We start from the raw sequence: 11,358 nt of genomic DNA on the forward strand, positions 1-11,358 counted from the left end.
ACCCGGCCACAAACCCAGATACCGAACACTCTGACACAATCGGAGGCTCTGCCATCGAAATAACACCTTCAACCCATGTAATAATGGCCGTCATCGCCCCATGGACAAAACCATTCCTGGCCTACCTAGCCAGGCAGGAACTACCCGAGGACCAAAATGAGGCACGCTGCATAGTGCGGTGATCTAAAGCCTACAAGGTCCACGAGGGAGAGCTTTATAAGAAAAGCACTACCGGAGTCCTTCAAAGGTGCATCTCTGAAGAGGAAGGGCGGAAGCTTTTGGCAGAAATCCATGCCGGACTCGGCGGCCATCACGCCGCAGCCCGGGCCCTTGTAAGAAAGGCCTTCCATACAGGTTTTTATTCGCCGACGGCCCGGGCAGATGCGCAACATCTGGTCCAGCATTGCGTCGGTTGCCAGCTATTTGCAAACCAAAGCCATATGCCGACTACTGCCCTCCAAACAATCCCCATTACTTGGCCCTTCGCGGTCTGGGGGCTTGATATGGTCGGACCCCTTAAAGGGGGAACCCATAATAAAAAATACTTACTGGTCATGGTGGATAAATTCACCAAATGGATAGAAGCCATACCTGTCAACACGGCTGAATCTGGACCGGTGATAGACTTCATATCCGGGGTCGTACCCCGTTATGGCGTCCCCCACAGCATCATCACTGACAACGGCACGAACTTTACAACCGACAAGGTGAAACTTTGGTGCAGCAACATGGGCATCAAGCTCGATTATGCTTCTGTCTATCACCCGTAAACTAACGGTCAAGTCGAGCGAGCGAATGGTCTTATCATGAGCGGCATTAGACCCAGATTAGTGCGGTCCTTAAAGGAGTCAAACACACACTGGGTAGAGGAGCTCGACTCCATACTATGGGGGCTGCGGACCACGCCGAATCGCACTACCGGATACACACCGTTCTTCATGGTGTATGGTGCAGAGGTGGTTCTGCCTTGCGACATAATTCATGACTCACCTCGAGTGCACATGTACGAAGAAAAAGAGGCCAAGCTTGATCGGCAGGATAGTTTGGACGCCCTGGAGGAGGAGCACGACATGGCAAAGGCCCGTTCCGCATTCTATAAGCAACAGGCTCGAAGGTATCAAAGCAGAGAAGTACGGGCCAAAACCTATAACGTTGGCGAACTAGTTCTATGCCTACCGGAGAAGAAAAAGAACAAGCTCAAGCCCAAATGGGAGGGTCCCTTCATTATTGACCAGGTTTTGACCGGTGGAGCATACCGTCTGCGGGATGCATCGGATAATCGACTCGAGCCAAACCCATGGAAAGCAGCCAGACTCCGAAGATTCTACGCCTAGCGCCGGACTCTATGTTCGTCTCCTCACCTCCGTCAATTTTTTGCATATCTGTTTTTTCTCTTTTTCTCCCTTTTTACTCTATTCAAGGCCCTTAAAGGCTATACGTGTGTCCTGGTTTCACAATCCTGACATGCTAACTACGCTCATTATACCTGGGGGCTTCTTATACAGAAGCTTAATCTAACTATTTTCCTGGGCTTTACGTCCCATACATGTGTTATTCTTCCGCATGTACCTTTTTTGCCATTATATGCATCGATATGACTTAAGTTTTGGCCAAGCTGGGTTGCCTGGCTCTTGTATTTATGCCCAACGTTCCCGTTAATTCGTCTAGGGCATAAGCGGAGAACCTCTGCGATTGTTACTATCGGGTCAGCTGGATGTGTACCTCAGACTGGGTGAAGCCGAAAGCTAGCATTCTTAAGGGAATATTATGTCGGTGAATAAAAGATGACTTTTATCTAATTTGAAACATGCCCCCAGATGTTTATATCCTGCGTCTCTTTTCGCAGTTCGGACATGCATATTAGGGCATGCGTACCCAGGGAAAGGAACCCTTAATGGAACTATTCTCCCTGGAAGATGTTTCTTACTACCCATGTAATATAAGATAACTAGTTGGGTACTTGTCTGTTCAAGCACTTATGACCCCTACGCCTGGTCTCCATGCATGCCCTAGTTTTTACATAACCGAGCGGGTATTCGGATACACTCCTGACTATCGGGTCCAGAGGTCGAAGAGAAAAGGTCCGCCATGACAAGCGAGAAGATCACCCGAAGACCCGGGCATCTCCTCCGCGGGATGACCCGTCAGCATACCTGCAAACATAACACTGTTAGCCGGCTTCTTCGCCGAACTTACTAAAAATGCCGCGCCAAAGCCGTTTATTCTCCTTCACGGAGTCCGCAAGCTGGGCTCAGACATCTTTCAGTTCAACGCCCAGCCGGATATTGGCGTATTGGAGATCATTTTTCTCCTGCCTGACTCGTGTCAGCACGCACTCGCCAGCATTTCGCTGTTGATCATCACGTGCCACATCCACCTCCACGGCCTCCAGATTCACTCCGAGGTCACCCGCAACATCTATTGTTAGGTTTGCATTCATGCCGCATACTACATGGTACTTGTATTCTTTGCAATGGATACAAGTGTTACCAGAGGGACCCTTCTCGGACTCCTTCAACACGGCAACAGCTGCCCCTAGATGGGCCTTGCACTCGTCCAGCTCTTGAGACAATTGAGAATTCTTCTCTGTAAGAACCTGCACAAATAATGATCCATAAATCAGTTGCATCAACCATTTCAAGTCTCAGGGGCTACTGATACATATAATCGTCAGATTTGCTTACCCGTATATCCCTTACATATTGGTCCGTGGCTCTGGCTAGACCATTTTGAGCAGCACGGATGTACGCGTCTCCAGAATTGAAGGCATCAAATGCCTCTGGTGAGAAACAAGCGTCACGGAGTATGGCCCGATGACGCCTGTGATTCATGGCGCTGTCCACTTCGGAATTTGTAGCGGATAGTCTATTCGCATCCTCTGTAGGAGGATCATCCGGCGTCTACCCCGCGTTAGCTTCCACCTCCATGTCCGGCCCTGGAGCCTGACTGGTTGACGCGTGATCCGTAGCCTCTCCGGATATAGTCCAGCGAGCATTTTTTCTGTTAAGAAACAAGGACGTCATTATATTTTAAGAAAGACGACAACCGCGGAGTGAGGTTTTGCATCATACCTCTGTCCCGGCGTCTCCGTCCTGACCGCCTTCCTTTTTGGCCTACCCGGCTTCGGTGCCTCTTGTTGGCGAGTTGCTGCGGGTTCGCCACGGCGTCCCGAATGCCTTACCTGTAAAACACCATATGAGTACAGTAGGTGAAGTGCATAAAAGTGGATCCTTTTGGGGAGTTGGGACTTTGGTTTTTCTTACGTGCGACGCAGGGAGTAGTCCGGGATAGTCAGCTGTTATGGCCACCATGGCGTCATCACAGCTCAATTGATAGAATTGCCTGTCTCTCAGCTCCATGAATATGTCCGGATCCTCTTCGAGTCTGAGATCGAGGGCCCGACCAGGGTCCTCTGATTGTGGAGGTGGGCTGTTGACCTCCCTTACAGCTTTTTGCAGTTCCCGCCATGAAATGGCAAGGTGAGTACCTACAACGAAGAATGCGGGAAGGATGGGAGTAAAGAGGTACAACTCACCCAACTTGGAGGGTTGTACATAGAGAATCCATCCCGTGGCTTGATACGGATGAACTCCTCTTCCTCTCCCTTGAACAACTCGGACATAATTTTTGCTAAAGTAGCAGCAGAGTCCGGTCCCTTACGTCTGCAACGGGTGGCATCATCTTCCCCGTTAAAACACCACAAGGGGTGCCCTCGATATTGAACTGGCTGCACTCCCCGTATTTTGCATATTGACATAACCTCGATTATTGTCAGTCCTGATTGAGCCAGCACTTTAATCCGGTTCATCAGGTAAAGGACTTCTCCGTTGTCTTCCTCCTGGGGGCTCCATGGGCGCCAGCTTCGGCGTTTCTTCAGAGGAGCATTGTTGAACTCAGGAAGACCCCGCCGAACAGGGTCTGGAAGGGGGACGTCCTCCATGTAAAACCACTCTGAAGGCTAGTCTTCGGACGTCTTCTTCGGAGTACCGGACAGATATCCGGTCTTGGCGATGCGCCATATTTCGGCTCCGCCCACCTGATAAAGTGACCCCTTCTGTGTGCGGGGCACAAGGCAAAATAACCTTTTCCACAGCTCGAAATAAGCCTCGCAGCCCAGAAACAGCTCACAAAGGGCAACATAACCAACGATGTGTAATATGGAAGCAGGGGTGAAATTATGCAGTTGGAGGCCGTAAAACTCCAGGAGCCCGTGGAGGAACGGATGAATTGGAAATCCGAGTCCCCTTAGTAAGTAAGGGACAAGGCATACCCGCTCCCCCTTATAGGGACTGGGGAAGCTCTTCATTTGCTCCCTGTCATTATAGGTGGCAAGCCCGGCTCGGACGGGGACCATATACGATGGAGGGAGAAGTCCCTGGGTCTGCAACTCTACTAATCGGCTGTGCGGGACGGAACACTTCTCCCAATCACCGGGCTTAGGGCTACGGGAGCAAGAGGAGGAGTTGCGGTGGCCAGACATGATGGAATTGATTTTTCCGAGCGCGCTCCGATAGATTCTCGCCGTGGGAGGATAGTGTGGATTGGATCTAAGAATCACCATCCCTTTAATAGACAATTTATTTACCTAGCTAGGGGGCGAATGTAAAAACGCCCTGGCTCCTCGCATTCGCTCGACGCATGGAAGATGGCCCTTATTGTGCGCAGAAGCCAAGAAGTCCAACACTTATGGGAGCCGGACACTACTTAGCAGATATTCAGGATTTGGAGAAGAACCCGCCTTGCAATGCCGAAGACAATACTGCGCGCCGGACTTATTGTTATTGAAGCCTGGTTCAGGGCCTATTGAGGGAGTCCTTGATTAGGGGGTCTCCGGACAGCCGGACTATATCCTTTGGTCGGACTATTGGACTATGAAGATACAAGATTGAAGACTTTGTCCCATGTCCGGATGGGATTATCCTTGGCGTGGAAGGCAAGCTAGGAAATACGGATATGAAGATCTCCTCCCTTGTAACCAACTCTGTGTAACCCTAGTCCCCTCCGGTGTCTATATAAACCGGAGGGTTTAGTCCGTAGGACAACATATAATCATACCATAGGCTAGCTTCTAGGGTTTGGCCTCTATGATCTCGTCGTAGATCAACTCTTGTAATACTCATATAATCAAGAACAATCAAGCAGGTCGTAGGGTATTACCTCCGTGAAGAGGGCCCGATCCTGGGTAAACATCGTGTCCCCTGCTTCCTGTTACCATCCGCCTTAGACGCACAGCTCGGGACCCCCTACCCGAGATCCGCCGGTTTTGACACCGACAGTGGGCTTCAGCCTTGGCGCTCCACGCATTTTCAAGCGCCTTCGCAAGCTCGGACTCTCGCGTCTTAGAGTCAAGCTCTAAGGACTCGTGTTTTTTGGCGAGAGCCTCGAGCTCTTGCTGCGCCTCGCCTACTCGGGCTTCTTGTTTTTCCTGCTCAATGCGCTCCTTGGCCGCTTTGTCTTCGGCCTCGGACAGTGCCTTCTTCAGGGTCGCCACTTCGGTTATGGCCCCTGGCAAATTCATGGTGATCCTATTACTTAACACCCGAACTTCTTTTAAATATATAGACAAAGGTATTGCTTACCTTTGCTCTCCTCAATCTGCCTCTTGGTAAGGCCGAGCTCGTCCTCAGACCGCTCCAGGTCCTGCTTCAGTGCAGAGACCTCCACAGTACGTGCGGCAGCAGCCAGCAGTGAAGCCTGCACATACACATAGACATATTCTGATGAGACTCCTGAGAGATCATTTGTTCCTCTATTCGGCCTTTCTTCGTGAACTCCAAACAGAGCATCAGGGGCTACTGTCTATGCGGTAATATTTTTCCTATATTTTCATTTCTTACCTCAAAGCCTGTTAGGAGGCTGGCACAAGCTTCGGTCACTCCGTTTTTGGCGGACTGAAATTTCTCGATCACCACAATCATGATAGTGCGGCGCTCTTCGTCGATGGAAGCTCTGCGAAGCGCTTCCAGCAAGTTGTCCGATGCCTCTGGATGGATAGAGGCCACCGGCACGGGCGGCTTGCCCATCTTAACGGGGTGGGGGGGTGGGGGGTCACCTGCTGGAGTCCGGAACCACCGAAGGTTCCGGCGCAGTGTTCGGCTGGGGGCCGAACTTGGAGCCCGTGGGAATTTTGCTCCCTTTGCGCCAAAGGTCTGGAAGGTCTCCTCGAGGCGCCCCCAGGATTACCTCCCCTTGGCTCGGTTCCTTTTGAGACAACACCTCGACGTTGTCCGTAGGGCAAGGGGTGGAGGCGGTCGGAAGTGAATCGCTGTTCATATCCCACGAGTCCAAAGAACCGTCCGACGAAGACATGTCGATACGGGCTCGGGACGGGCTGCATAATCATATTCGGTGTAAGGAGAAGCAGTGCAATAAAACATAGCATGAATTATTATGGTATCTGGATACTTACAACTTCGCTAGGGGCTTGTCCTTGGGGAACCACGCGTCGTTGTTGTGGGCGGCCATCGTGGAGCAGTCCGGATGTAGGGTCCTCCCCTTCTTGGACCCTTCGGCCTCCCCAGTTGGATCGGCCTTCCTTTTATTTTCTCCCTTGGCTGGGGGGGGGGGAGAACTTTCCTCCTCCTCCTCCTCCTCCTCCTCCTCCTCGTTTTCGTGGGAGGAGTGCGCGTCGGAGTCATCGGACGATGAGTCCGATACAACCTTGCGCCGGAGACCCTTTCGGGTCCCCGTGGCCTTCTTCCTGGTCTTCTTCACAGGCACCTCGTAAGGTGCCGGAGCCAGCATCTCCGTCAGGAGTGCATCTGCAGGATCTTCACGTAGGGGGATGGGCAATCGAGCTGCTCCGCTGTCTTTATCCAGTCCTGTTAATGACATGGAAGCTTAGATCCCGCACATGATTTAAACTGGGGCAAATAAATACCCTGTGAGATTTAAAAACTTACCGGATTGGCACGGCGCTTTGCGCTGAGTCCGCGGTCCTCGCAGGTCGGATATGCGGACAATACGGCAGGGAGGAAGAAGGGTCGGAGGACCTCCTGAGCCGGCGCTGTGTCGGAGAGAACGACACGGGCAGAGGATCGGGCCCCTCCGGCAGCTGTGGGTTTCCTCCCTCGGCGGCGATGACCACGTGAACGATGCACCTTTTAGTCCTCTACACACACCGGCCGAAGGGATCTGGCCGGATCTGTGACCAGCGGTGAGCAGAGAGAAAATGTCGCTTCTGCTGTCTTGTTTATATCTGGAGAGGATGAGAGAATGAAGAGAGCAACCCTAGTAAATAAAGCGCTCAGACCCCTGTGTCCATATATAGTGGAGTGATTATCTTTTTTCTCTCCACAACAAGTGTTTCAATTTGTGTACGTGGTATTAAAGAAAAGAAACTCCCTATTTAAGGTGAGTACTGTACGACTCCTACTTACTACTACTAGTAATACTATAGTATTGTTCACTTGTGCTCCCCGCCCCTCCATTCATTGAACAACCCCACGGGTGAATAAACATACAGTACTTATTGTATTTATATAGAACAAACAAGCTCAAACTATTTTCGCGTAGTTAAAAGTTGAGGGCGGGGCTTTTCCCGGGCAGTACGTGTGGCAGTTTTCGGGTAGGCGGTTTGACAGAGAGGCGAGGAGGGTGAGCGAGTGGGGCTGTGCAATTTGACGGCGCGTTACTGCTGGAAAGACTTGTGATATGACCACTCACTATAGTCATGAATTACTGGTGCTCCGATCGGGGTGATGCCCCCCTTCCGTTCCGCGCTCTAATCTGGTGCATGACACGTCGACCCGGATGCTGGAGGCCACATAGCATGGAGCCGACCCCAATGATTTTAAGCTTACAGGAACGGTACACGCTATCCTAGACTACTCTACACATGAAACTGCCACACGAGCGTCCGGGCTACGCTTGGCTCTTTGCCTCTTCGGGAAGTTGAACAATGATGGAGTACTACTGCACTGGAGGAGTACTACAGTACGCTTCTGGCCATCTGACACTGATTGAACTACTGCATGTCCACCGCGTGCGGGAGGGAGAGCATGTAGCGAAAGCTTCTCATAGTCTTGCCAGCCACCACACTCATGGGCGAGGGAGGGACGCTCCTGCCTTTGCGTGTATGACAGGTGGGCCCGACAGGTGTGTGGCCAACCTGTCATATAGCCAAAGGCAGGTGCAGTTAAGTCGGCGAGGGATAGGATAATCAAACTTCTCGTTGATGTACGAGTTGACGCGACACATCAAAGCACCGCACTCGATATATTTCAATAATTTGCGTTTACCGATGCATTAATGACAACGCATGCATGCCGTGACTCTCCTTTTGATACTTGCATGTGTTGATTTAATGAACCTTGAAGTAGTATAAAATATGTGACGGTAAAGCTTTGTAATACCCCGACCCAAGTCGAGAGATGGTTGTGCACGAGGAGGGCGAGATCATGCAGACCGAACAGGACCCGATGATGGAGCTCTCTAAGGTCTCGATGGACCGCACCATGCTCCACTGCCCCTTGTGCCTCCGCCCCTTGACGCCTCCAGTGTATGAGGTTCGAATACACCTCATCCGTTTGGCTGATTGAGCAAGGTGCATGTTTCTGGATTGATGTGCTGTTCGATTGATTTCTGCAGTGCAAGGGAGGGCACCTGGCCTGCGCAGACTGCCGCGTTGAGCGCCCCGGGAACCAGCAGCAGTGCCAGAAGTGCAAGTGCGGTGGTGGCTTCGACGTGCGGAACACGGCGGTGGACTCCGTCCTTTCGTCGGTGAGGGTGGAGTGCCCGCACGAAGGCCGTGGGCTCTATGTCACTTACCACAAGCTCGCCGATCACCAGAGCGTCTGTCCGCTCGCGCCCTGCAAATGCCCCGTGCCCGTCTGTGGCTACGAAGGCCCGCCGCCGGTGCTCTACCACCACATCAGCGCCGCGCATCCCATGCCCATGCACAGGATCCAGTACGGCAAGGTGCTCCAGCTGCTAGTGCCACTGTCGGAGCCACGGCTCTTGCTGTTCGCGAGGAGGACCGCCGCACGTTTTTCTTGGTTGGCGGCGTGCTCGACATCGGCACGCCTATCGTTGTGTCGGTTGTCTGCATCAGAGCGGGGGCATCCCCACTGCCACACTACGTGGCCAAGTTGTGGGCGAACGGCCCGCCGGGGGAGCCTAGAGGCACGACCGACGCCGTCAAGGTGGAAATGGAGGTGAAAAGCAGCAAGGATCCCGGCGACGTCGATGTGCAGGAGCTGACCTTCTTGACAGTTCCGCCCAAGCTGCTGGCCGGGGCTAAGCTTGTGTCCCTCCACATTCAGATTGACAAGCTCACATCCTAAATGTTTCTACAGTGCCTTCTGTTTATCTTAGTAATATGCTAATATAGGGATTACCTTGGTCTACTTTAGCTTAAGAAATGGTGGGTTTTGGTGGCGATAAAAAATTATGTTTATCAATGCATTAATTGCAATGCATGCATGCATAAAGTACATGCATTGGTCAATTTTCGCTTAATACTTGCATTCAATGATTTAATGGACCTTGGAATCTGAACATGTGTTGGGGAATAACCAAATTGAGCCTTATAAAATGGAAAAACTAAAATTTTGAGATAAGCCCTATAAAACCGGAAAGGAGAGAGTAGAAAAAGAAGTACTCCATCCGGAAATAGTGCCACACTTTGAAACTTGAACTGTTAATAAATTTTGAGATTGCGTCTCGTCACATTCCAAATTACTCCATGCTATATTGAATTGCAAACCTGTTCACACCGATCACAACCTAAACGGTTTCCCACTTACGAGCGTATTAGTACTCGGTTATAAATACTAGTATGCCAAGATGACTGCGCATTCCTCCTCAACTCCTCATCCACAAAGACAAACAAGCCATTCAGCATCCTTCCCTTGCGTATGCCATGGCCAGCGTGAGTTCTGGGTCGAGAGATTGCCACCAGGGAGAGGCGAGCATGGAAGCGGAAGCACGAGAGATGTCCCGCCTCGCTGCGAGAGCAGCCGACATGTCCCGCCGCGCGGAAGTAGCAGCACAGAGGTCCCGCCGCGCCGCTGAAGCAGCACAGAGGTCCCGCCGCGCCGTTGATGCAGCAGACTGGTCCGGCCGCACCGCAGAAGCAGCAGAGATGTCCCGCCGTGCCACGAATGCCGTAGAGATGACCCGCCGTGCCGCGACGGCCTGGGAAAATTTCTCGCGTGCAGGCAACGACTGTTACAGGCGCATGCATGTGATCGTGCATGGCCAGATGGATCAGATCTCCCATTTTGCGAGGTTGCAGGACGACATGAAAGCCTCGTTTGAACAGGCTATCGGCGCACTAAGGGAGGGCAATGAGAGGCTCCGGGCCAAGCGCGACCTGCTGAGGGAGAAGATCGTCCGAAGTGCAGACCAGCAGGAGGAGACCAGTGCCTTGTTGAAGAGGACCGGCGTCATCGTCAAGAAACTTATGGACGAGAATGACATGCTTCACAATGAGCGCCAAAGGCTGGTGGAGGAATCCGTGGATGTTCTCAAGCAGCATCTTGAGGACACGAAAGAGCTCATCGCCGCTCGCCGCGGAGACTAGTTCCCGCAGCCTGCAGCAACGGATCAAGAAAGTAGAGATCAGCGAGCCAGATCCTTGTCTTCCTTCTTATTTTGCCCTTGTGTATTTCGGGCATAGCCGCATGTGGCTTTTTAATTATCTTTCTAATTATGTAAGACAATTAATCGTCCTTATCTTTCTGTGGAAGATCAATGTTGCGAGGCTGGGATGAAGAAAACTCTTGCTGTGGCGACCCTGGCTTTGCTGTTCTTCTAGTTGCTGCTGGGCTTCCTTCAGTTTCCTGGTTTCTTTTTATGTAATAATCGGTTTAGGATGTGGATTGTGTCGTCGGTTGTAATGTTGGGTTCTAGCGCGGATGTTTGGCCTTTGTTGGCCTCTTGGGATGTTGCGATTTCAATCTCGTAGCTTTTAGTCCTTCGTGTTAGGCTGGAGTTGTGCTGAACTTCTTGTGAATTGTGGTGGTTTTCAGTAATGAAAATCGGAAGGGACAAGCCCTTCTTTGATAAAAAAAATTAATCGTCCTTATATATTCATCAGTCTTCGTATAAGTCGCAGTAGATGCTATATAGGTCCATCGGATCTTACATCAAGATCCGTGCTTTCAGATTTTCTTTTTTCTCTCTTAAATCTCAGTCGAGTGAGACATAGCCATGCCATTAAACAGAGGCTCGGGCGCCATTAATGGAGACCTTGGGAGGGAGGTGGACGGGAGATGGAGGTCAAAGGGCTCTCCTCCCGATAAGCACGCGCAGGGGTCTGATCGCATGCCTCTCGTACTACTCAAATAGCTACCCTGCACGGCGCCTCCTAGCTAATAAAAAATGGGGACACGTGGCGGCACGTAAATGGTACTA

The 11,358-nt window shown here is 51.5% G+C and overlaps 1 pseudogene; it reads left to right on the forward strand.

The window, feature by feature from the left end:
* The first annotated feature begins 8,372 nt into the window (after positions 1-8,372).
* Positions 8,373-9,284, forward strand: LOC147984754 (putative E3 ubiquitin-protein ligase SINA-like 6; annotated as a pseudogene).
* Positions 9,285-11,358: the final 2,074 nt, after the last annotated feature.

Source organism: Triticum urartu, chromosome 2A (assembly GCF_056163025.1).
Source record: "Triticum urartu cultivar PI428250 chromosome 2A, HENAU_Tu73, whole genome shotgun sequence".
NCBI classification, from domain to species: Eukaryota; Viridiplantae; Streptophyta; class Magnoliopsida; order Poales; family Poaceae; genus Triticum; species Triticum urartu.